The sequence below is a fragment of the Zalophus californianus genome, chromosome 14, assembly GCF_009762305.2.
Source record: "Zalophus californianus isolate mZalCal1 chromosome 14, mZalCal1.pri.v2, whole genome shotgun sequence".
NCBI classification, from domain to species: domain Eukaryota; kingdom Metazoa; phylum Chordata; class Mammalia; order Carnivora; family Otariidae; genus Zalophus; species Zalophus californianus.
The window spans coordinates 12,459,431-12,482,968 of record NC_045608.1 but is presented as its reverse complement, the minus strand read 5'-3'; the positions used below and the strand labels follow the sequence as shown (position 1 = coordinate 12,482,968).

Genomic DNA, 23,538 nt, shown 5'->3' with positions numbered 1-23,538 from the left:
ATGGCGTATATAACACGCTGCACTCCCCCGACTCTGTTTCTTCATCTTTAAGATGGCACTGCTTCCTTCAGAACAGTGACAACTGATATTAATAAGGAACTGAATTGAAAATAGGTTTTAAACAGTTTCTGCGTTCGGTGCCTTTGATTTGAATCCTTTGAGAAATGGTCGTCCATGTGCAGTAGATGGGGCGATCAGAAGGCATGCTCTATGTTCTAACAAGAGGTTCTAGAGGCTGAGTGTCTGCCGTGAGCCCCGCCCGACATGCCGTAGGTTTCAGGCATGTGATCCCTTCCCCGGGGCGGGGACTCAGCCAGGACAGCTCCCACAGTGCCTTGGCTCCAACAGGAACGTGCTCTCCCGTTGACACCTAATCCTCCTTCAAGACTGGGCTCTCTTTCCAGAAAGGGAAAGGTCCTTTGCTCTGAGTCGCGGGGCAGCCAGGATGTCAGCATTGGCTCCCTGGAGCCAGCGGGCCTGGGAGGGAGGATGTGTCAGCCTGGGTGCCCAGGCCTGGGCGGGGCGTGGGGGCGCCTCTCTACAGTCCTGGTGCCAAGCACCATCCGCTGGGGTCACTTGCAGGCTGGTTCACTGGGGAAGACCTTCCTTCTGGTCTCCCTGTGCCTTCACACCTCCCATCCCGACACCACGGGAGGTTTTGAAAACCAAGACAGGATTGCGTCCCTCACCTTTCAACCTCTTTTAGTGGTTTCGGTGGATCCTGGAATAAAATTCGAGCTCCTACCATGGCTCACACAGCACAAGGCCACAGAGTAGTGCGATCCAGAAACTTCTACTGCCTTGCCTTCCACATATTCTTTGCATCTTTGTCCTATTCTTATGGGGTGGGGGGAGGAAATGGAGGGGAGGATGATTTTGTCCCCTAGAGGACAATTTGGTCCCACCCTGGGGGGAGGGTTCAACTTTCTGACGTCTCATGAGTGAAGGCCAGGGACGCTGCCGATCATTCTACAAGGCACAGGGCCGCTCCCACGACACAGAGTTATCTACTCCAAAGTGTCAATAACGTCAAGGTGGAGACACTGGTGGAGACTTTACTTCCTCCCAGAGCTTTTCCTGAATCCCTGGATTGAGTAGCTATGTCCCTTGGCCGCTACACAATCCTGATGTCTCTGTTGTGGCCTCCATCACCCTGTGTGGTCCTCAGACTCCAGGTGAAGAGCCCACACAAACCACCTACATCTTTGTCTTCCTTCCCCTCTAGCTTGTGAGTCACCAGAGGTCAGGGACCATGTCTTGTCCATAGCCATGTCTCCAAGATCTAGCGTAGAGCCTGACCCGTTGTGGGCACCCGGGAAATATCGGTTGCAGATATGAATGAGAGAATGCATGCGTGAAAGAGCAATCAGCTGGGACTCAAGAAAACTGGTCTGTCGCCTTCATTGTGCTCTCACGGGGCATGCCCTTAAACTTGATCTGGGTTCTGGTCCCTGGTTCAAATTGGCTTAATAAGTTGTCCCTGTCGCCTGGTCTTGGGAGAGGGCATGGGCTGGTGTGGATGGAAGTGTGCTGAGCTCCTTGCAGTGGAGAGGACCCACCCTCTTGACCTCAGATAGTATTATTTTCATGTGTTGCCCCTGATAATATCTGTTATCCCGCCAGGCTGAGCTGAGGAGCCCTGGATAAAGCCTTTGTGCTTGTGAATAGCAAAGCAAAGGTCTCAGGGATCTTAATCTCTTATCTATGACTTTATTTTGGAAAACTGTGCTGGCTCCTGGCTCCACCCTTTCCCCCCAGTCCATGCTAATGCCTTCAACAAAGATCCCTGGAAGGGGAAATAGGATTGAGTTCCTCCTAGCCCTTCCCCCTCAACATCCCCACCCAGGGGTGGGTGGAGGGACTTAGTGGGTCCCACCCCCCATTCAATCTTGTACTATCAGCTCCCCACACACCCCTGAGAATCACCAAGTAGAATTTAAAACAATGCGAGTTTGGAAGAGGGGAAAAAAAACCCAACAATGGATTTGGGGCTCTTCCCCTAAGCGAACTGCAACACTGTTGACATTTGGGGCTGGGTCCATCTTTGTGATGGGGGGGCTGTCCCGGTGCGCTGTAGGATGTTTCAGAGGACGTCCTCATTTCACAATGGCAAATGCTGCATCAGATTGGGAGAGGGCATTGCACAGGACTTTTATCTGTGTCAGTAATTTCGGGAAGATTAAATCTTGGGCTATGAACGTCGGTCTTGCAGTCTAGCTACAAGTTCCTCACAAGCCAGCTGAGTGACCGTGGGCAAGTCAACAGACCTCTTTGAGTGCTAGTGTCCTGATGGATAAATGAAATATCCATTGACCGACTCATTCACTTGCATGGGTTCACCATCTAAAATCTGGTCATTGTATATCTATTATGTAAACGAGCCATACAATGGTTTAATTCTCAGGACCGCTTTATAGAGTTATCTCTCTGACCCCATTCCTTACACATACACACCCCCCAGTCTGGTTTCCCTGCTGTGACTCTAACACACCCGGTACACTCTCACCTCAGGGCCTTTGCACTGCTTTTCCCTTTGCCTGAGCCACCCAGGTGCTCCCTGAAACACTTTTCACCAAGTATCTTCATGGTTTTCTCTCTCACCTCTCACCTTGGATCTTCTCTCAAACATTACCTTCTCAGCAAGGCCTTTCTGGATCATTCTATCATTGCCCCCCCCCCCAACACGCACACACTCAAGGGCGCATGCACACGCACACACACACACACTTCCCCCTCTCTTCTTGGGTTTTTCCCCACTTAACTTGCTCTGCAGTTTTCCTATTTATTGTGTTTGTGATCGATCATCCTGCACAAGAGTGAGGGTAGAATCTGTGTCTGTTTGTTCTTTTTTTTTTCCCACTGATCTATGTCCAGTGCCCAGAACAGTGCCCGGCCCAGAATTAGTGCTCAAAAAATAATTGAATAAGCAACAGGATGAATGAATGAAAATGATTGTTAACGATCCCTTGTTTTCCAGAAATTCAGCTGCAGAAAGGTTAAATGATGTGTCACAGCCAGTAAAAGGCAGAGCCAAAACTGAGTCCTGCTCTGCCTGCCCCAGGAGCTAAATGGCCCTTTGGAGGTAACGGCCCCTCTGCTTGGCCAGGAAGGAAGGCAGGACTCTCACGTCATCATACACGGAATGAACTAACTCTGATTCTTTAAGAGCTGCCGAGGACAGGTGCACATGCCCACAGAGATTTCATCAAGGAGCTGACTCCAATATTTAGGGTCTGTCTTAAGATCTTCTTATCTTTTTTAACAAAAAAAAAGGAAAAAGCCCTGTCTCCCCTATGGGATGTCTGTAGCCAGGGTCATTTCAGATTTGGGTGTCAACAGAAGTCTAAGCGACTGAAGGGAAAAGCATTACCCACAGTGTTAGGTTCATCCTCGTTGTTTCCAAACCCAACTGGTCGCGGCATTCTGTTTTTTCAATAGACTTTCTGAAAAGCAGCAATATCTGAGTGCCAGCCACGCCCTTGCTAACCCCTCCAAAACAAGACTGCTGTAAATAGGACTTGGGAAGCAATCTCTGGCTCATGCAGACTCAAAGATGCACAGGGTAAAGTTCAACAATTGCATGGTACAATGACTGGTTCCTGGTGGGAGTGTGTGTGTGTGTGTGTGTGTGCGCGCGTGCGTGTGTGCACGCGTGCACGTGTGGATTGGTGGAGCTGAGGGCAGTGGCTGGAGATCTTGCAGTTGCCAAAGGAGGGCCACCTGCCTCGTCCCTTGAATGCTTACCTGCCCACAGGAGTGACACGTTGGATTCTGGCATCTGAGGGCAAGATGCTCCAAGGCCAGGACGCCCCCAGCTCTTGAAGGCATTCACCATAGCTGACACACTCGCTCCACTTTCCCGCTGTGGGCACCACACACACGGTGCCCGAGGGTCGTCAGCAGACCCTCGAATGGTATGCCCTGGGGCTTTGGGGGTGCCCTCAGCCTGGCCCCTTCCAGTAAGACAGTGAACCTGAGCTGTGAGATCTTGTTGCAGACATTTTGGGCAGTATATGAACTCATTTAATCTTCAGTGCAACCGTTGGAAACAGATCCCGTTCCCGTCAGCTTTCTACCTGTGGAAGAGCCACACAGCGACTCATCTCCCGGCACAAAGCCAGGAAGTGGCCACGCTGAGATTTGAATCCAGAATTGGGTCCCAAAGTGGCATTCTCAACCTCCGGGATATACCTGTTCACATTCTTGGGCCTCACCTGATTCTCAGCTTATATTTCTAAGGCCCTCACCCTGGAAGAAAATAATGTCAGCAACACCCCCCCCCATCTAAATATCGATTGAGTCCCTACTTGGATGACTCTGATTTCTGGAAATCCATCAGTCTCTGGGGACTGGACAGACCATTTCCATGTCCTATGTGTCGGGGAGGGAAGCCAGGCTCAGAAAAGTTAAGTAATTGATAGGATTCCATAGCCAGGAAGGGGATGGAAAGATTCCCCCAAAAGTCTAGTTCAACGTGTGAATGTGTGACCCAGCAGTGGCGGGTCTTCTTGCCTTCTCCCGTCATAACTGCCCTGCTGGCTGATCTTGCTTTTCTTCCGCTTCTCATGTGTAATCTTGGTCAAATTATTTAATCTCTCTCTGTCTCAGTTTTCTCATCTTTGAGTTGGACTTAAATTTAAATTAGGCTTAAAATGGGGATGGCAATGTTACCTGCGTCAAAGAATTATCATGAAGACTAAATGGGCTGATGTAAACGTTAGAACAATACCTGGCATGTGAACAATGATTACTGTTAGTTATTGTCATTAATTATCATTATTTCTTGGTAGAAGTTGTTTCTCCTTTTGTCCCCCAAACTTTTTCAGCGAGTTAGTACTACTGTCTCTCTGTCATTTCTGCCTACCCATCTTTACTTACTTCCTGCTTCAAACACCTAAATCCTATCATCTTTTGAGAGCTACCACCTCCAGGACCCTCTCCTGGTTTCTCTAGGTCTCAAGGACTTCTCTCCCCTCCCCAAGTCACTCCAGCCTATATCAGGCATCTCAGCACAGAATCTGGTGCTGCCATGAATATTCCTGGTTTCCAGAGTGTCATCATGCCCTCCTCAGTCAGGCACCATTTTGCATGCTTTAAGTATGCCCTCATTCTTGAGAAATAATCCTGTCCTGAATCAGACAGCATTATCTAGGCTTTGTTGTCTGTTGGTCCAGAGGGCTTAGAAAGTGCTAAGGCCACTGTTGGAAACTGGGAGGAACGCCAGGCTTGGGGTCTGTCAAGGAGCTGGGTGAGAATCTGGCTTGCCCATCTACCCTCAGTTAACTTCTCAGGTCTTGGATTCCTTGTCGGCATATGTTGGGAGAGAATTATCCCTGCCTTTTTAGGGTGGATAGAAGGAGGGCGAGATGAAGGTGTTAGTGCCCTCCACAGACACTGGATTAAAGCCTCCTTACGTTATTGATAACAGCAGCTCAAGAGTGATCAGTCACTCACTATATGTCAGACCAGGTGCTAGATATTTTACATATATTATTCTGTCCTTTAAACAATCATTCAAGTGACATCAAAAGCACAAACAACAAAAAGAAAAATCTATAAATGGGACTTCACCAAAAATGAAGACTTTTGCACTTCAAAGGACACTATCAAGACAACGAAATGCCAACTCACAGACTAGAAGAAAATATTCTACACCTTAAATTAATATGTGAGAAATATTAACATGGAATATAAATATGTAAATAATTGATACATAAGAAAATACTTGCAAATCATATGTCCGACAAGGGACCAGTATCCAGATTATGTAAAGAATTCGTATAATTTGAGAAAAGACACCTAACCCAATTAAAAATGGACAAGGGATCTACATAGACATGTCTTCAAGGAAGTGACATGCAAATGGCCGATCAACACAAAAAAGGGATGTTTCACGTCATTAGTCACCAGGGAAATACAAATCAAAAGCATAATGAGATGCTATTTCACCCCCATTAGAAAGACTAGGATCAGCAAGTCAGAAAACAGCAGACATTGCTGAGGTTATAGAGAATGGGAGCCCTCCTACAGTGCTGGTGGGAATGGAAAATGATTCAGCTTCTTTTACCGGTAGGCAGGTCCTCAGTTAAACACAGAATTACCACACGAGCTAACAATTCCAAGTCTGGGTATTAGAAGGGAATGAGGTGAAATGAGAAAACCCAAGAGAGAGGAACAGATCAATGGAAACACATGCCCACCCAAAAACTTGTACAAGTGTTTGCAGCAACATTATTAGTAATAGCCGAGAGGTGCAAACAACGTCCATGGTCTTCATCCGATGAATGGGGAAATACGGTGTGGTAATATCCATGTAATGGGGCTATGACTCAGCTCTAAAAAGAAATGAAATACAGATTGGTGCTACAGCATGGGTGAACCTTGCAAATATTCTGCTAAGAGAAAGAAGCCGGCCAGAAAGGGCCACCTAGTATCTGATTCCATTTGTTTGTAATACCCAGAACAGGGAAATGTAAACAGACAGAAAGGGCCTTTGTGGTTGCTTCAGGCTAGGGGGAGGGCTGGGGGTTTAAAGAGGTGATGGCTAATGGATACAGAGTTCCTTTTTCAAATGACAAAAATCTTCTCAAATTGATGGTGGTGATGGTTGCTCACCTCTGTGCATATACTAAAAACCACAGAATTGTACACCTTACATGGAACTATATGGTATATGAATTAGATCTCAGTGAAGCTCTTATAAAGGTAGCCATTCAGTGTTTATGCTCTAAGAAACAAAATCAGAAGGGATACTGCTGTTAAATATAAGAAAGAATTTCTTGACTCTTGGAGAAGATGATGCTGATGATGGTAATACACCCCGAAAGATACCCCCTATTGCTGCTGTAACAAATTAGCACAGACTTTGTGGCTTAATAAATATACACGTCGTATGGTACAGTTCTTCCGGTCTGAGGTCTGAGATCAGTTTCATTGGGATTAAATCACGGTGTCTGCAAGTCTGTATTCATTTTGGAGGCTCCGGGAAGATTCCGTTGACTTGCCTCTTCCCATTTTCTCAAGTCCACGTCAGCACAGGGCACCATGAGCATCTTGGGATCACTCTGACCTCTGCTTCCATCTGCAGATGGAATGGATGAATGGATGAATGATGGAAACATGCACACCTGTACAGACGGATGGATGATTGGAGAGTTTTATGGATGAATGGGTGATCACTTAAACAACCGCATTCTGGCATTCAGAACAGCATTTCCATGCTAAATCTTTGTCACTAGTTTTTTCTCTGAACCCAAGCATGGGAAAAACAATATTCTGGCACAATCTACTCTGTGTCCCATAAAAGGAGGCCTGGGGGAAGTGTGGGCACTGTATTAAAGGGATATGGGCCAATATCACTGCAGAAGTGTTCACTATAATCATCTCTAAATGCCTTCTCAATATGGTACCCTAGAGGCTGATTCACAGCTTGGCCCGACTTCCTCAGCACAAAATGATAAGACCAGAAGGGATCCCAGATACCCCTTTTGCTACCCTCTCCGTTTTTGGACGTGGAAGTCAAAACCCAGAGGAGGGAAAGGACTGGCCCCTGGTCATACAGCAGATGAGAGCCAGGTTGGAAGCAAGAACTCAGGCACCCAGACCAGGGCCTTCTGCTACAAAGTGCCCCCTGGCTCAGGTGTCTTGTCAAACCTCCCTGTCCCCAGATGCCTGTCACAGCCATCCTCGGGCACCATCCCCCAAGTAAAGACTTTCTCTTTCTCTCTTTGGCTCCAACACCCACAGGTCCTGAGAACCAACCTCAGCTTGTTCGTCTCTTGTGTGACAGTCATTAACTTAGCTGCCAACACCTGGCCGGCGGAACAGTTGCAAGGATTCAGAGAGACAAGGAATTTACCTTATGTGGGTAGATTCTGAAGATGCCCTCTGGGGTTTCAGCGTTGAATGCTTCCCTCCTGTCTCCTGATTTTCTAAAGGGAAATCTTTCTTCTCTTTCTCTTTCATTAGCAGAATAAAAGGGAGGAAGACAGACACACAGAGAGAGTTTGCCCTAGTTACTCAACAAAAGCACACCACAAAGATTGTGTTTGTTCATCCCCGAGGCCACGGGGGCCCTATTAGTCTTCCTGTAATCTTCAGAGTGGTTGGCAGGGGTGAGCTCGAGGCCCTTCCTGCCCCCTGGTTATACCCTCCCTCCCTCCCTCCCCTCTCTTCCCACCTTGGCTTCTGAGCTGCCCAGGGAAGCCAGGTGAGTGGATATTGGGCAGAACCCTGTGGCAGTGGTTTTGCAAATCAGCCCCACCTATCTCTGGATATTTGAACTTTCCAGTCTTGAGAGAATCTGGCCCCTTGGAGGAGGAGCCCCTTTACCTGCGGGAGTCACCTCACCTGGCCCCAGGACCCTGTGCGGGAACGACAGCATCAGTAGTAACGGCTCCTGCACATCCAGATCTAACTTCGGGCCGGTCCCTGCTTAAGTGAGTCCTCGCAACACCTCTGCGAGGGGTCTACCTTTGGCAGCCCCATTTGATGGGTAGAGATACTGAGGCCTGGAGAAGGCCACCCAGCTTGGGTCCCAGCACTGTGTTTAATTACTGCACTATAGCAGGCACTTTACCAAACACTTCAAAGCTCTTTAAGGCCAAACCAGGTAGGTACTCTTTTTACCCCTGTTCACAGAGATGAGGGTACCAGGGGCAGAGAACTTGAGTCACCTGCCCAAGGACACACAGCTGGTAAACGACAGAGCTTTACGTTGTCTCCGCTGGGCAGTGACTTTTGTAAATTATACTTTATGGAATTATAAAGTCATAAATATTGGGGGCTAGATGGGGCTCTAAGGTGTATCTAGCTAAAATATGATAGGTCTGGAAACAAGACTCAGAGAGGCAAAGCAACTCACCAAACATCATATAGCTGGTTAGCTGCAAACTTCCTGGCAGAGTTGTAGAATTATTATTATATTTAAATTTAAATTATTATAATATTTAAATTATTATCATAGATTGCTATAGTTAACGGGGCGCCTGGGTGGCTCAGTCGTTAAGCGTCTGCCTTCGGCTCAGGTCATGATCCCAGGGTGCTGGGATCGAGCCCCGCATCGGGCTCCCTGCTCCGCGGGAAGCCTGCTTCTCCCTCTCCAGCTCCCCCTGCTTGTGTTCCCTCTCTCGCTGTCTGTCTTTCTGTCAGATAAATAAATAAAATCTTAAAAAAAAAAGATTGCTGTAGTATTATTGATATTTAAATTTTTTTTTTTTTTAAGATTTTGTTTATTTATTTGGCAGAGAGAGACACAGCGAGAGAGGGAACACAAGCAGGGGGAGCAGGAGAGGGAGAAGCAGGCTTCCCGCGGAGCAGGGAGCCCGATGCAGGGCTCGATCGCAGGACCCCAGGATCATGACCTGAGCCGAAGGCAGACGCTTAAGGACTGAGCCACCCAGGTGCCCCAGTATTATTGATATTTAAATAATAATAGTTGTAATTGCATATATTTTAAAATGTTTTAAAATTATTATTATTATTATTATTTTAAGAATTGTAGTAGACTTTAGGGATTTTTTTGTAAATGCACACCATGCAAATCAGATTGCAAAGTCATTAAAATAATAACAACTTGTTGGGCAGACTGGCAGGGGTATTTGAGAGTGCCACATACATACTCATGCACACTCAACACAACACACAACATACACCCTCAACACACACACACACACACAACACACACACCTCTCTTTCTTGGGTAGTGCTCTCGGGTTTCAGTGCATGTGGGGCATGTGTGCATTTGTTTCTTTTTGCCCCTTGAATGGTGCTCAAAGGGGAGGTGGTCAAGGGGAGCTGCATCCTGCAGGAAATCATCTTTACCACCTTCTGAGTTCCAGTTTCCTGAGAAGGAGTGTGGCCCGGACAAGGCGAGGGAAGTTGTTGAGAAAGGGACTTTGAAGCTGATGAACGGGGAGAAATGGGCTGGCCGGGCCTGCCTGGGAAAACCTGGGGGAACGGCATCTCTGTTTTGCAGCCAAGATGGGGCAGGCCCCCAGGGTTCTGCAAGCTCGCGTGCTGGGGCTGGTAGAAACAAGGCAGGTTACCTGGAAGGCAAAAAATAAATGCCGAAGCTCCTCCAGATGCCATTGACCCTAACCACCTATTGAGGAGCCAGAACCTGACCACATCTCATCTTAATGATCTTCCAGAACAAGATTTCTTAATCAGAGAGGGACTTTTAGGAGGGACAGGCACAGGACGTGATGTAGCATTAAAGCCCACAGGGAAGAACGCATTCCCTTGTCCGTACTGTCTCATTTCTTTGGAATGGACGAAGCAGGTAGCAAATCGTGGTTTGGTGCTCTTTACGCTCTCCAACACTTGCTAAGCTCTCTTATATTAGCCCGAGGGCTCCCCTTGGGCCCCGAACCCCAGGGTCATCCTGGGGGGGTTTTATGGGCCAGGCCTGGATGTGCACTTATCACTTCCGGCACATCCTGTTGGCCACATCTCTGCCACGTGACTACACCCACCTGCATGAGAATCTGGGAACTACAGTCTAGTCATGTACTGGGGAGGAAAAGGAGGTGGGTTGGGTGAGCAGCAAGTCCGCTTCTGCCCTCCATGGTGAGTGCCTTCAGTTTATTTATTCAATATTCACTCAACATTTGTGTATTCATTCAGTCTTTCAGGATTTATTCATTCAATATTTGTTGAGCACCTATCAGATGCGGAGCATTTTTGCTTCTCAGTTTAATTAAATAAAGTGGTGGTTTTACCCTTTTCGTATGGGTTTGGAGCTCATTTATGAGATCTGTCTGAAAAATTAACTGCACACACTGTATTTTCAGTTAAATGGAGTGGGTGACTCTCCTCTTTTGACATGATCAGAGATCATTTGTGAGGTAATGTGTGAAAAACGAATTGCACATCCTATAGTGTATTGAAATGATCTTTTCAGAAGTGATCACCCATCTTCAGTGGAGATGCTTGAGGACAAGGGCCATGTCTTAGACGTTATTCCCAAATACCTAGCACTTAGCCAGGCACATGAATGCTTTATGGAAAAGAATGTAGAAAAGAAGTTTCTAGAAACAATAACTATATCCAGTGTGTACTAGACTAACAACCAAGATCCTCACCCACATCATTGTCTCACTAGCCAAGAACAGAAGCCCAAGACTAAAAGGAAGGATGCCCTTGGCTTAGTTCCCCCATCTCCTGTTGCCATGGCGATATACTCTCTGGCAGCTACAGGTCAGAAGAAGCTGGGGACCCTGAAAGTTCTTCGGGGCCTCCTATCAATGAGCCCTGGTATCCCTTCTTTCATCCGAGGCACAGAGACTTTTTCACTTGAGGCAAGGTGGTTTTTTTCTGCTTAATGAGATCTATATGAACTTGCCTGTTGAACTCATCCACAGGCAAATTTCCCCCAACGGTGAATTCAGAGTATCTCAGGAGAGTGGTGAGGATGGTCAGCTCTTCCTAAGAGGTGAGCGCACTCTGCCACGCTCTTTCTTAAGACAGTCTATTCATTCACTTGTTCATTCATTCATTCATCCATCCATTCATCCATCCATTCACCTAATGTGTACTGAATCTCAGTTCGGCACTTCCAAATTATAGGCAGTCCTTGTGTAAGTCATATTTTTGGACATTCACTTTGGGGGTGGTCCACAGGCCTTGGCATTCCTCCCCCATGAACCCCAATGACACCACCCCTGCAACCACTCATAATTTCTTAGGACATTTTTCTTCTGCTCTTCATGTGATTTCCATAGCTAATATCACACTAGGAAAACAGGTGCCCTTAAACATATATCCTGGAATATATTCTCATGTCATTAACATGATTTTTAAGTATCTTTTTTAATATCTCTATAGTCATATGGGTCTTGTATCCAAGATTTCTAAGCAGGGAAGGGCATAATCAGATTATACATATATATATATATATATATATATATTTTTTTTTTTTTTTTTTTGCTTTAGAATGCTAACTCTGGAGCAGTATGAAGGGTGAGGGATGGGGACAAAAGCAAGTGGGGGTAAAGGAAAGGCAGGAAGCTGGTGGAATAGTCTGCAAAAGGGCACGGAGCTAAGAGAGGCATCCAAGTGTGCTGCCTGCGGGTGTAGACCCTGGAAGGAGACTGTCTGCATTTATGAAGGTTCATACACTTACTAGCCATATAGCTTCAGGCACGTGCTATAATCCCCCCCTCCCTGGCCTGCATTTTCTCATCTCTGAAATAGGTCTATGCTGGAACTCACATCACAGAGCTGTTTGCGTGCTCAATGAGGTCATTCAGGTAAACTCTCCATGGAATGCTTTCTAAATGATAATTCGTGGATTTTAAAAATACTTATAATTTATAATCCATATAAAGCCACTCTTAGGCAGTCCCTGGCATGTGGTAAGCACTCTGTTCAAGTTAGTTGGTATCCTTAGGGCCCTGGTGGTGGGAGAGCTGAGGATTGCTGGGCGGGGGGCATCACAGTGGTTTCGTGTGCCTGGGTGAGAGATGGTGCATTTGGCCCCGGCATGAAAGATTGGAGCCCATTGAGGGAAGGACGGGAGTGTGTGAGTGTGGGCCTTATTGGCCCCTGATGACCTCCTAGCCCCATGTTCCCCAGAGTGTGTTCACAACAAGTCCAGGGACTGACTAAGCTGGGCTTGTGGACATAGATGGCCTGAAGCCTTAGGACCAAGGGACACTGACCCTGGTGTTCTCTCTTGCGTTCAAGCACCTATTCAAGGAAGACTCTGGGGTCTAGGGTGTCCCATTGTGCAACAGCATAAGGGAAGCATCCTTCCCACATTGGAAAATGCAAATGGGGTCATGTCACCTCGTTACAAGCCTCCTTTGGTGCCTCCTTGCTCTCGCGATATAAGCTGAGCTCCTTACACTGCTATTGCACGCTGGGTTCCCCTGGGAGCAGGCTCTGTGCTGGAGTGCAGTGCACAGGACGATTTCGCAGGTGTGCCCTGGAGTCAACACCTGTGGAGAGGAGAGGAAGGAAGCAGGAACAGGCAGAGGGAGAAGTCGAGCTGAGAGGCAGGTCTGAGCCCAGACTTGGCCAAACCCGTGGAGGACTCTGGAGCCAGAATGGCCCTATAGGGTTGTTTTGCACTGCATGGGCGCAACCAGACCTTTCTATTCCTTATAAAGGAATCAGTCACCGGAGGTAGGTCCCCCTGAGAAGAAGTGTGACCTTGAGCGAGGCTGATCTCTACTACTGGAGGAATCCTTGGAGGAGCTGATGGCTGAAGGTCCACTCAGCTGTTCACAGTATTTTTGGCAGCTGGGGTGACATATTTTTCCTTAGAGGGATCTAGAGAGCGTGTCTCTGTGCCCACTTTGGTGGCCTACCAGGTCCTGCATGATCTGGGTCTAAAGACCTCCCCAGTCTTTTCCCACTTAATCTCCCTTTCAATCTGTGCTTTAGCCACAGATACCGTTGATACTGTTTTGTGCCACAGGGTCTTCGCACATTCAATACCCAAAACGTTGTTTCTACCTGTTTTTTTCTGACCAACACCTACTTGCCTTTCCAATTTCAGTTCAAACGTCCCTTCCTCCCGAAGCCTTCCTTGAAACCGACATACGTTCGGAACCCCCTCTTTTGTACAAGCAGTACCCTATGGACTTCCCCTTCACCATTTGCAACTCCATATTTATTTGTGTGAGTCTTTCCTTGATAATCCTCCTCCTTATGCAACTAAAAGCTCCATGAGAGCAGGATCTAGGGGACCTTGGGTTCACCCTTGTGGCCATTTTTTAAATTTTGAATGTAAAAAAAGGCATTTATAGGTTCTGATGTTTAGGATTTTCCATTATCAGGACACCAAACTGGAGAACATATCCCATTGCTTACCCTTTCAGTCCCAAGTTGAAATATATTTTTACAAATGGCTTGGGGTGAAAGGCAAACCTGAAAACCTGATCTCAAATCTTCCTTCTTCCACTTGCTCGCTGTGTGACCTTGAGCAAGCCACTTTACTTCTCTGAGCTTTAGCCTTCTCTTCTGAACATTGCTCCCTACCTTTTAGGATAAATTGAGACATGGTACAGAGTCCAGCTAATACCTGACACACAGTAGGTACTCAATGAATCCTGCTTGCTCGTCTGTTCTCAGATGCAGGTTAGACTCCTGCCACGTCGCTATCTGTCAGGAATAGCAGTGAGAGACAAGCCTCGGACAAACATACCAGTTTAATCGCCTCACCCTCCTGCTGCTGACCTCACTAGGGCCAAGGCTTGTTTGCCTTGGAAGATGCGCTGATGGTTCCCAAGGTGGTTTGTTTAACTGATGGCCTTTGAGGGCGGGGGCTAGGGATCAGGAGACCCAGAGGCTCCTGGGCAGGTCAAAGGGGCTTGGCAGACAAGTTGGGACAGAAGCCTGGTGATGCATTGATCCAAAGAGGAGTGACTGCTTAATCTTGGTTGCTTTTGGAAAGATGGCCCTATGTGCCACCTATATAGACGGGGAGGTCTTCTAAGTCCTTGTTGATGGCTTGAGCATTTAAACATGCTGGACAGGAAGAAGCATATTCACAAAGGGGGCAGCTTTAGACAGTGATTCACAGGCCCACAGGGTTCCTGGTATGGTGTCCCCTCTGTTCCGATGTTGGATGGTGGACATTGGTAATGGGGCTTCACGTGGTGCATCTGGCCCAGATAGGCATGTAGTCTCTTCCTTCTTATCCATCACCTTCGTTAATTACTATCTGTTGGACTCCCATGGTGCACTAAGCACCAAGACCTAGATGCTGTTGCAACTGGGGTCCCCTATCACCTTGGTGTGTCCCTCATAAGCAAAGTGCAAATTGAATTATAATGTTGAAGGCATGCAGGGACCTTATTAAAAGGAGTCTTCTGGGGCAATTATGTCGTTAAGTAATCATCTTTATACTTTGTGAATCTTATAAATTTGGTGGTGGCTCATCATCCATCTATCCATCTGCCATCCATTATCCACTTTTCTCTTATCACCTTATTCATGCGGGTACTCCTTTACTTGTTCACCCACCCTCCATTGACTTGTTCATTTATTCACACATTCAGCGAGCCAGCCATTTGTCCATTCCTCCATATTTTATGTGTCTACCCATCTACCCATCTATCTTTCCCCCTTTCTATCCATGCAGCCAGCCAGCCATGCATTTATCCATCCATCCATCCATTCATCCATCCATGCAGCCAGCCAGCCAGCCAGCCCCCCATCTGTCTGTCCAACCACCCAGCATCCATTCAGTCGTTCACTGACTTTCTCCTCTATTCTTTAATTAATCATTCCTTCAGTGGACTATGAAAATTCTCTAATGGTGGCATTTGTACTGCATGTGATGTCAAGACAGGTAGTGCAAGGACCCACAGAGACATGACCATTGGAGAACAGGTTGTGCGTGGTAAAGAGTTCACACAGTCTCCGCGCTTTGCCGGACACCAGACAGCTCTAGGCCACTTCCTCCTCAAATTCGTCCTCGTCCTTGGCAGTGGCGCCCCGGTACTGCCGGTGCTTGGACACCAGCTCGTTCCTGCTGCCCCCAGCCTCGGAGAGCTCCATCTCGTCTACGCCCTCGCCCGTGTACCCGGGCAGGCAGGCCTTGCACCTGAGCACAGCCATGGCGGTGAACTGCTCCTAGATGTGCCCGAACAGCTCCTGGATGGCCCTGCTGTTGCCGCTGGAGGGGGCGGGTGTTTAGCACCCTGGGGATGGGGTGTCCCAGACAGCTGTTCCAATACTATTGGGGATCCACTCAACAAAATAGCTGCTATTCTTGTTTGGGATGTTAGGCATCTGCTTGGGCTCATCCTTCATGGACACACGGTTCCCTACGGTGGCAGCCCTGGTCAGGTAGCAGCTGGGGCGAGGTTCACAGGTGGCCATCGTGTTCTGGGCACCCACCATCTGTGGGGGGGAGCTGGTGGCACCGTCAGGGCCCAGTACTGCTGGCTGGCCTGGGTGACCAGGGGGTGAAGCCGGGTGTGACGAAGGGCGGGTGGGGGCAGGGGACAGCGTTGACAGCCAGCTTGCCCGGGTCAGCATCGAGCTGGCCAGCAGGGCGCAGGCAGGGGGTGTCCCCGCTCATGCTGGCTGATACCAGGAGGTGGAGGTCCCCTGGGGGGCATGGTCGGTTTTAGGGTTCTGAAACCCATGTCACTGAGGGCCTCCTTACCAATGCCGTGGGTTTCGTTCGTGTGTCCTACGAGCTGATGGACCAGGTTCCTTGACTTTGAAGGTGAAGTGGACGCAGTATGTGTAACCAAGGGAAGCTGGCAAGTTAACCTTTCACTTCAAAATCTCTAGCCCCTTGGGACGCCTGGGTGGCTCAATCGGTTAAGCATCTGCCTTCTGCTCAGGTCATGATCTTAGGGTCCTGGGATCGAGTCTCGCATCGGGCTCCTTGCTCCGCGGGGAGCCTGCTTTTCCCTCTCCCTCTGCCTGCCACTCCCCCTGCTTGTGCTCAATCTCTTTCTCTGACAAATAAATAAATAAAATCTTTAGCCCCTTTTACACTGTCTGTTGGGTTTTTACCTAGCTCCCTTTTCTAGCAACCGGACTTCTAGAAATCAGCTCAGAAACAACCTACATATCCCACCACAAAGAACTGTTCAAATGGGTCACGGCACATGCAAAAAATAAGGTACGTGCAACTTTTGAAATGCAAGAGGCAGAAGTTTATGGGCAGATCATGGAAAAGAGTTCAAGATATATTTTTAAGTACCGAAAATTAAGCTGCTGATCAGTGTGTCTGGTACAGTCACTCCGTGAGGGGGCTGTGAGAGGCACGGATGGAACCACAGCTCTCCCCTAGCCAGGGCAGCTCATTCCTTTGTTTGGGGCTGCAAAGAGAAACTTTCTAGAAGAACCAGGCTCAGCTTCTCCTCACCATTGCACCCCCCAAACCTGGAACAGTATCTGGCACATGGTAGGCATTCGATAAATATCCGTTGACTGAAGACATGGATGCATGACTAAACAATGAACTGTCCTTATTTACCTTGGGGCACACAATTAAAGGTTTTGGGGGGAGACTTTTGGCTTCTATTTTATTATATAAAACACACGAACATTAGAATTTAAAAACAAAGTACCACAAATATATATACCCCTGAAAGCGTTCAGCCTCCCCGCTCTCCTGGAAGGGATTACACACTTGGGGTGACATGCCTCCATTTATCCAAACTGTTTCTCACGTCGTCCAATTGGGGAAGGAGACCTTCTGTGTTTGGCGCTTCCCCTGTCCCACGGCGGGGAATGCCTGACCTGTTGGTGAAACAAAAAACTGCTTGTGTGTGTGTGTGTGTGTGTGTGTGTGTGTGTGTGTGTGTGTGTGTGTGTTCTGGCCCAGGCACTTAGGCCTGTAAAACCAGGACCCCCTTTCGGGGGTAGGAGCCTACATTAGGGAGCTGTTGACAGTCCATCCACCCCTCCCGCCCTGGGGATGACCCCTCACACAACGCCAGGGACAGCTCAGCAGCTTAGAAAAGGGAAGAAAGCAAACAGAGAAGTCAGCAGAGTCCGTTTGTTCTGAAGAAACTCAAGGTGGCGTTTGGCAGTAACCTCGCACCCCCACCCCGGCCGTGGTCCTTGTTTCCAGTTTCTAGCAAGGGAGGGAGCTGGGAGGGAGGCAAGGGCGGACGAGCAGGTGGGAGGGAAGAGGGCAATAAGGGAGCAGGTGGGGGGCAGGGAAAGGGTGCTGCTGAGTGGGGAGCGGCTCCTTCCAAGGCTGTAGCAGGGCAGGTTGTCAGGTGGATTGGGGACCTCTGAGGGAAGTAGTTTGGGACCCCTCTGTCAGCTCCTGGGGCTCAGGGACTGTGTCTGAATCCTCTGCTTTATTCACCTAGTTATCCATTTGGTAATGGCCTTCCTTTCTCCTCTATTCGCTCCCTCCTTCCTCCTCCCTTTTTACCCCTGTGTATTGAGTATCTACTATGTGCTGAGCACTGCTCCAGGGGCTGAGACTCCGGTAGCAAACAAATCAATTAAAGACCTTGCTGTTCCCCAGCAAGGCCCACAGCCCCTCTCTGGCTGTGGCCACACAATACAAAGCATATCAAGGAGCTGGAAAGATGGAGATGAACTGTAGAGGCTGGCTAAGGCCGGGGCGGGGGGGGAGCGACTGGGGGTGGGGGCGGGATTTCTGTGGACTTCAGAAGAGACACCTGAATGCAATGAAGGAGAGAACCGTGCAGTTCTGCGGGGAGAGAGCATTCTCGACACACTGAGGAGACCATGCAAAGACCCTGAGGGGGGAAGGCCTGAAGTGTGTGAGGACCAGCAAGATGGCGCCGAGGCCGGAGCAAAGAGAGCGAAGGGCAGGTGGGAGGCAGTGAAGTCAGGGAGGAGGGCTGGACCCAGACCGTTGCAGGGCCTTGAAAGCCGTGGTCTGAGGAGCTGGCTGGAGGGTTTCCGCAGGACAGGAGTGTGATATGGTTTATGCCTTAGCAGGACAGCTGGGCTTCTTCCCAAGACGCCATGAGGGTTAGCAGCAGACGCACAAACGCTGAGGTGGCATGAAACAGGCTCTGGGGTACGGTGGTGCTCCGGGGGGTATAACCTGAGACCATCATGGTGGGCTTTGGGCTGTGTCAGCATGACAATGGGATTGGTGGCCTGAAACATGAAGACTCTCATGGGAGGTCCTAGTGGAGACCCAAAGTGCTTCATCTTTTCACCTCCAGGCACCAAGCACCTCTGAGGCTTTGTAGTTCCTTGTAGCCGAGATCACGGCGCCGTGGATGTTGGCATCAGACATGCCTACCTGAAGCTCTGCAGCAGTCCCTAGCGTCTCTGAGCCGTAGTTTGCTCGTTTGTAAGATGGGTGGAATGGGACCTAACGCCAGGGTAGTTGTAAGGACTAACAGAGTGACTCAAGTGCTCAATGCGGGGCATCCTCTAAAAGCTCAGTATGCGACCTGTGCTCTCCCCAGAAGCATCAAGGGACAGTCAGTTACTCAGTTTATAATATTTTGTAAAAAAATTGCCTTCACCTAGAGTGATGCTTGGGTTTGTTTGGGTTTGTTACGGCCGTCCTCTATACCTCTTTCTTTTGAGTTGTGTGAATTGCCTGAGAATGGGGATTCCTGTGGAAGGTACTGGAATTGTTGTTGACGTGTGGATTCAAGACTTGGAGGAAATCATTTCAGATTCTTATGTTCAGTTCCTCTAATGCTATGAGACAATATATTCCAATCAGTTTGTGGGAAAGTGGAGGAAAAACCCACCACTGTCAAAACACTACTAACAATGCTAATAACAACAGCACCAACACCAGCAGCAACAGCACCACTAAACCATCACCACCATTGCTCTCATCCCCACCACCATTACCTCTACCACCTCCACCCCCAGCATCACCACCACCACCATCATAACCATCACCACCACCACCATCACCACAATCACATCACCATCACCACCACCACCACCACCACCACCAACACCATCACCACCAACACCACCACCATCACCACCACCATCATCATCACCATCACCACCAACACCACCATCACCATCACCACCACCACCACCACCATCACAACCACCACCACCATCATGACCATCACCACTATCATGACCGTCACCACCACCATCATCACCACCATCACCACCATCACCATCAACACCACCAACACCAACAGCAAAACTACCACCAATAATTACAACATAGAAAACCAGAAAACCTCATTTTTCTGTCTTTGAAGATGACTCTTAACCATCTGCAAGGCACCATGCTAAGTGGTAGGGAAACAAGAAGGAGTAGTATGTGGTCTTTGACCTCAAGGGTCTCATCAAGTGTGTAAAGCTAAAATAGATGCTCTGAAACAGGCAAAGTCCTGGTAGCATCCAGTGGGAGACACAATACACACCTAATTGGGATGGGACTACATGAGCATGGGTCATTTTGATGGAAGAGGTAGAATTTGAGAAAAACCTTAAAGGGGATGTCAAATCTTGTCCAATCCTGTCAACCCTTGACCAGGAATGGTAAATGGGACGTTCCTATTCCATTTCCTCTGCCAATGGTAGAGATCCACAATCCACCCCAGCAGACTAGCTGAGCCAGCAGGTGGCTCTAGAATCCACCTCAGTGTAGGGCTCCTAGCAGCCCAACTACCTACAGTGGCCCTCAGGATAAACCTATCTGCCTGCCCTAAGTTAAGAGGACAAGTGCCTCAGGGCAGATACCTATCTTGTTAACTGTTCCATCCCCAAGGCTAGGCCACGGACCTGGCTCAGCCTGGCTTTGAGTTATCATCGAATGAATGGATGAATGGGGAGAAGAAGAAGATGGAAAAAATGGGGTGGGCAGAAGCCAGGAAACACGACGTTGCAGTGTGGGGCCTGGCAACAGCCCCTAGCCTGTAAAAATGAATGAAGAGGGCAAATAGACCCTATTTTTGATGCCCTTGAATGCACCCACTGAAGACATTTGAGAAGTAAAATAGCATGACGTGAATTACTCATATAACCTGGAGATGGGCAGCATAATCGTCCAGTGACAGGTGGGAAAAGTAGGCTAGACACGCTAATAATAATAGCTCATGTTTCTGTTCCCTTACTGGGTTGGGGGCTGATTTTTTTTTAACCCTCACAGTAATCTTTTGAGTTAGGTGCTGTTGAAATTGCCATTGAACAGACAAGGAAACCGAGGCATGGAGAGAAAAGTAACTCACGCGGAGTCAAAGCACACAGTAACTGGTAACGCATATCCGAACGGGTTAAATCTATTTCTGAATGAAACTGAGCAAATCTTCCCCACCCCCCCGCCCGCCCTGCCCCACGATATTTTAGCTACATTTTCGTTATTTCCAGTTAGAACCAAAGGATTCGTTCCCTGCTTTCTGCAGCGGCGGGGCAGGGGGCGGGGGGCGAGAGACTCATCTTTTATGAGCCTAATGACAGCTATTCCTCCTCCTACCCAGCTGTCTTTTCCTGAAATAGGATAGGGAAGGAATTAGAACAGTTCACAGATAGCGGGGGACTAGCGCCGGAGCTGGGGAGCTGAGTTTGAATCTTAGCCCATCTGTCATGCTCTGGGTGACCCTGGCAGCCACCTTGGCCACTCAGCTTCAGTGCTACCCGCCCTCTGTCAGGGCAGACATGCCCTTCTCCCTTCTGCTTCCTGGGATGGATCATGGTGAAGAGCACTTGAGTCTGTCGGCAGGCACGCAAACACTTGGTCTAATGTGCGCATGCATAGATCCTGTGGTCTCTTTGTCCTTTGTGGCAGGTACCGTGTTCCGAACGGCATTGTTATTTCTATGACCATTAATATGATTTGATGTTTGACTCCTGAATGCATCCAGCAAGTAGTTTGCTGGGAGACCTCTGATGCACGCTTCCCAGCCTCTTGCCTCCCCTGTCCTTGGTTCCAGCCACTGTTCGGTGGGCAAGTTCTAGGTGGGGTCTGACCGCATTCCAAGCAGGTGTGATGCGCAGGGCTTCACCTTGGACCCGCTCTGTTGCACCTCTCTCGCTTCTGGCTGCAGGTCTGTCCTTCGGATGTCACAGCATGGGCCGCAGCCGAGAATGCATCATCCTAGGGATGGCGGGGATTTTTCACCTGTTCGGATGGTCCTTTGCTCAAGGAGGGATGCAAGCATGAGACACCTCCTTGCAGACAGTTGGGCCCAAGGTCCATTTCGTGTGGTTTCTCAGACATGATTGCTGCCTAGTGGTGGCCGGCTCCTTGGCAGCCCGTTCTTGTCTTGGTTCTTCCCTTCGCGGGCTCCGTGGGATCACACTTGCCATCGATGTGCTAATGCATACATCTTCGTCTCTGTTTTCTGGGGATCCCAGGCTTAAGCAGGGTTGAATATAGAATTTGGAGCTTGGATTATCCCCACTGCCACTCCTACATGTATCCCCCACCCAGAGCATGTAAAGGGCCTGGCCCCGTGTCTCACACATAACAGGTGCCCAATAAGTAAGGAGGGCATGAATAAATTAACAAATTAACATATTAATTGGATGCTGGTATCTCAAGATCTTAGCACGAGACAAATTGGATTTATGGATCTAGATGGCAAAATATAGTGGTTTGGGGTCCAGGCTTCAGAACTGAGAAGCAGGATTGAAATATTAGTTCTGCAACATAGTAGCTGTTCCCTCATGTTAAGTGACCTGGCCTCTTTACACCTTGACCTCCTTGTCTGTAAAATGGATCAAATAGTTTGTCACACACAGAAGGATTTAATGACGTCCTCTGTGTAAAGTACTTGGCACATGGTAATCAATCAATGAAATTATTATTCTTAGTAATAATAGTACTACAGGTATTACATGAGAAAGAATATATTAAAAAGCCATAGGATAGGATTCAGAAGGCATATGCGTGATTTGGGGCACATTGCTGAATGGCACCCCCACCCCTCTTTTTTTTTTTTTTTTTTTTACGTTCTCTATACAGGGATAATAATTTCTACTCCATTCACATTTCATGTGATAATTTGGAGAGCACTTTACAAAGTATAAAGGAACAGTTGTAGAGATGGAAGGGACTTTGCCTCCTCCGTGATATTGGAGGTGGTTGGTGCCGTCCAGAAAGCATGTCTGATGGCTGAAGAAAGGTCTCTGTTTGGGGAAGATGGAAATTCATCTGTCGTTTCCGAAAGGTGATCTCCCTCCCCGAGCCCCGTGCGATCGCCCGCTGAGATGTAAGTTCTCGGGAAATGTGAAGGGAGAGCAGGTTCCTGGAGTCCTGAAAGGGGAAACCAGCTCCATATTTCACATGTGGCTTAAGCCCATTATGGCTGATGAAAACAGGATTTTTAAAGGACGTGTTTCTTTCACCCTTCCACCTCATTCAGTGGACCTTTGGCCAAGAGCTGGAGGTATTGTGTGCAGGCAAAGAATGCCTGGTATTTCCTGTGATGTCGCTGGATTGAAACATAGGAGGGATTTCTTTTTACCTCGTCTGCAGAGTAGAGGTAATCATGCTCCTCCTTTGATGACATGTTATCAACTTGGAATACACCAAACACCTCTCTCGCTTCATTGTATTGCGTTGTGTTGTATGCATTGTATTTTTCCTCTTTGTCCCATTCCCCATTCTCGTCTCCCTCCCCACTAAAGGCATCTAAAGGCATTCACGTTAATATGTCTAAATACGCCTTTAAATATTTTCCCTTTAAAAACATACAGTAGGTTTTTGTGCATGCACTCATTTTACATGAGAGTCAGTGAGCTGAAAATCTCATTTTGTTAATTTTTTTTTACTCAACACTATGTGGTAAAACTCTCCTTGTCACCATATGAACATATTAAGATACATATGTACGTGTCATGTGTATATGCATTTGTTTCTAATGCATAGGGCTCTGGAGTGCACCTGCCCCACATTTTCTGTATTGCTTCCTTAGAGTTGGGCACCTAGGTTGCTTCCAATTCTCTATCACGACCAGCACTGTAAAGATCTGCATAAGATTTTTCCTGTAGGTAGCCTGTTGGATCTTAATATACATCTTACTTAAATCAGGATAGATTCTATTCAACTCATGTTGAAACAAAGATGTCAGGGCCACTGGGTGGGTAACTTTGCCCAAGCCCCTTGCCCTCCATGATTATATATTTCCCTTCATTTGT

The 23,538-nt window shown here is 48.1% G+C and overlaps 1 pseudogene; it reads right to left on the bottom strand.

Annotated features, from left to right (window-relative positions):
* Positions 1 to 15,399: 15,399 nt before the first annotated feature.
* LOC118356278 lies at positions 15,400 to 18,706 on the bottom strand (annotated as a pseudogene).
* Positions 18,707 to 23,538: the final 4,832 nt, after the last annotated feature.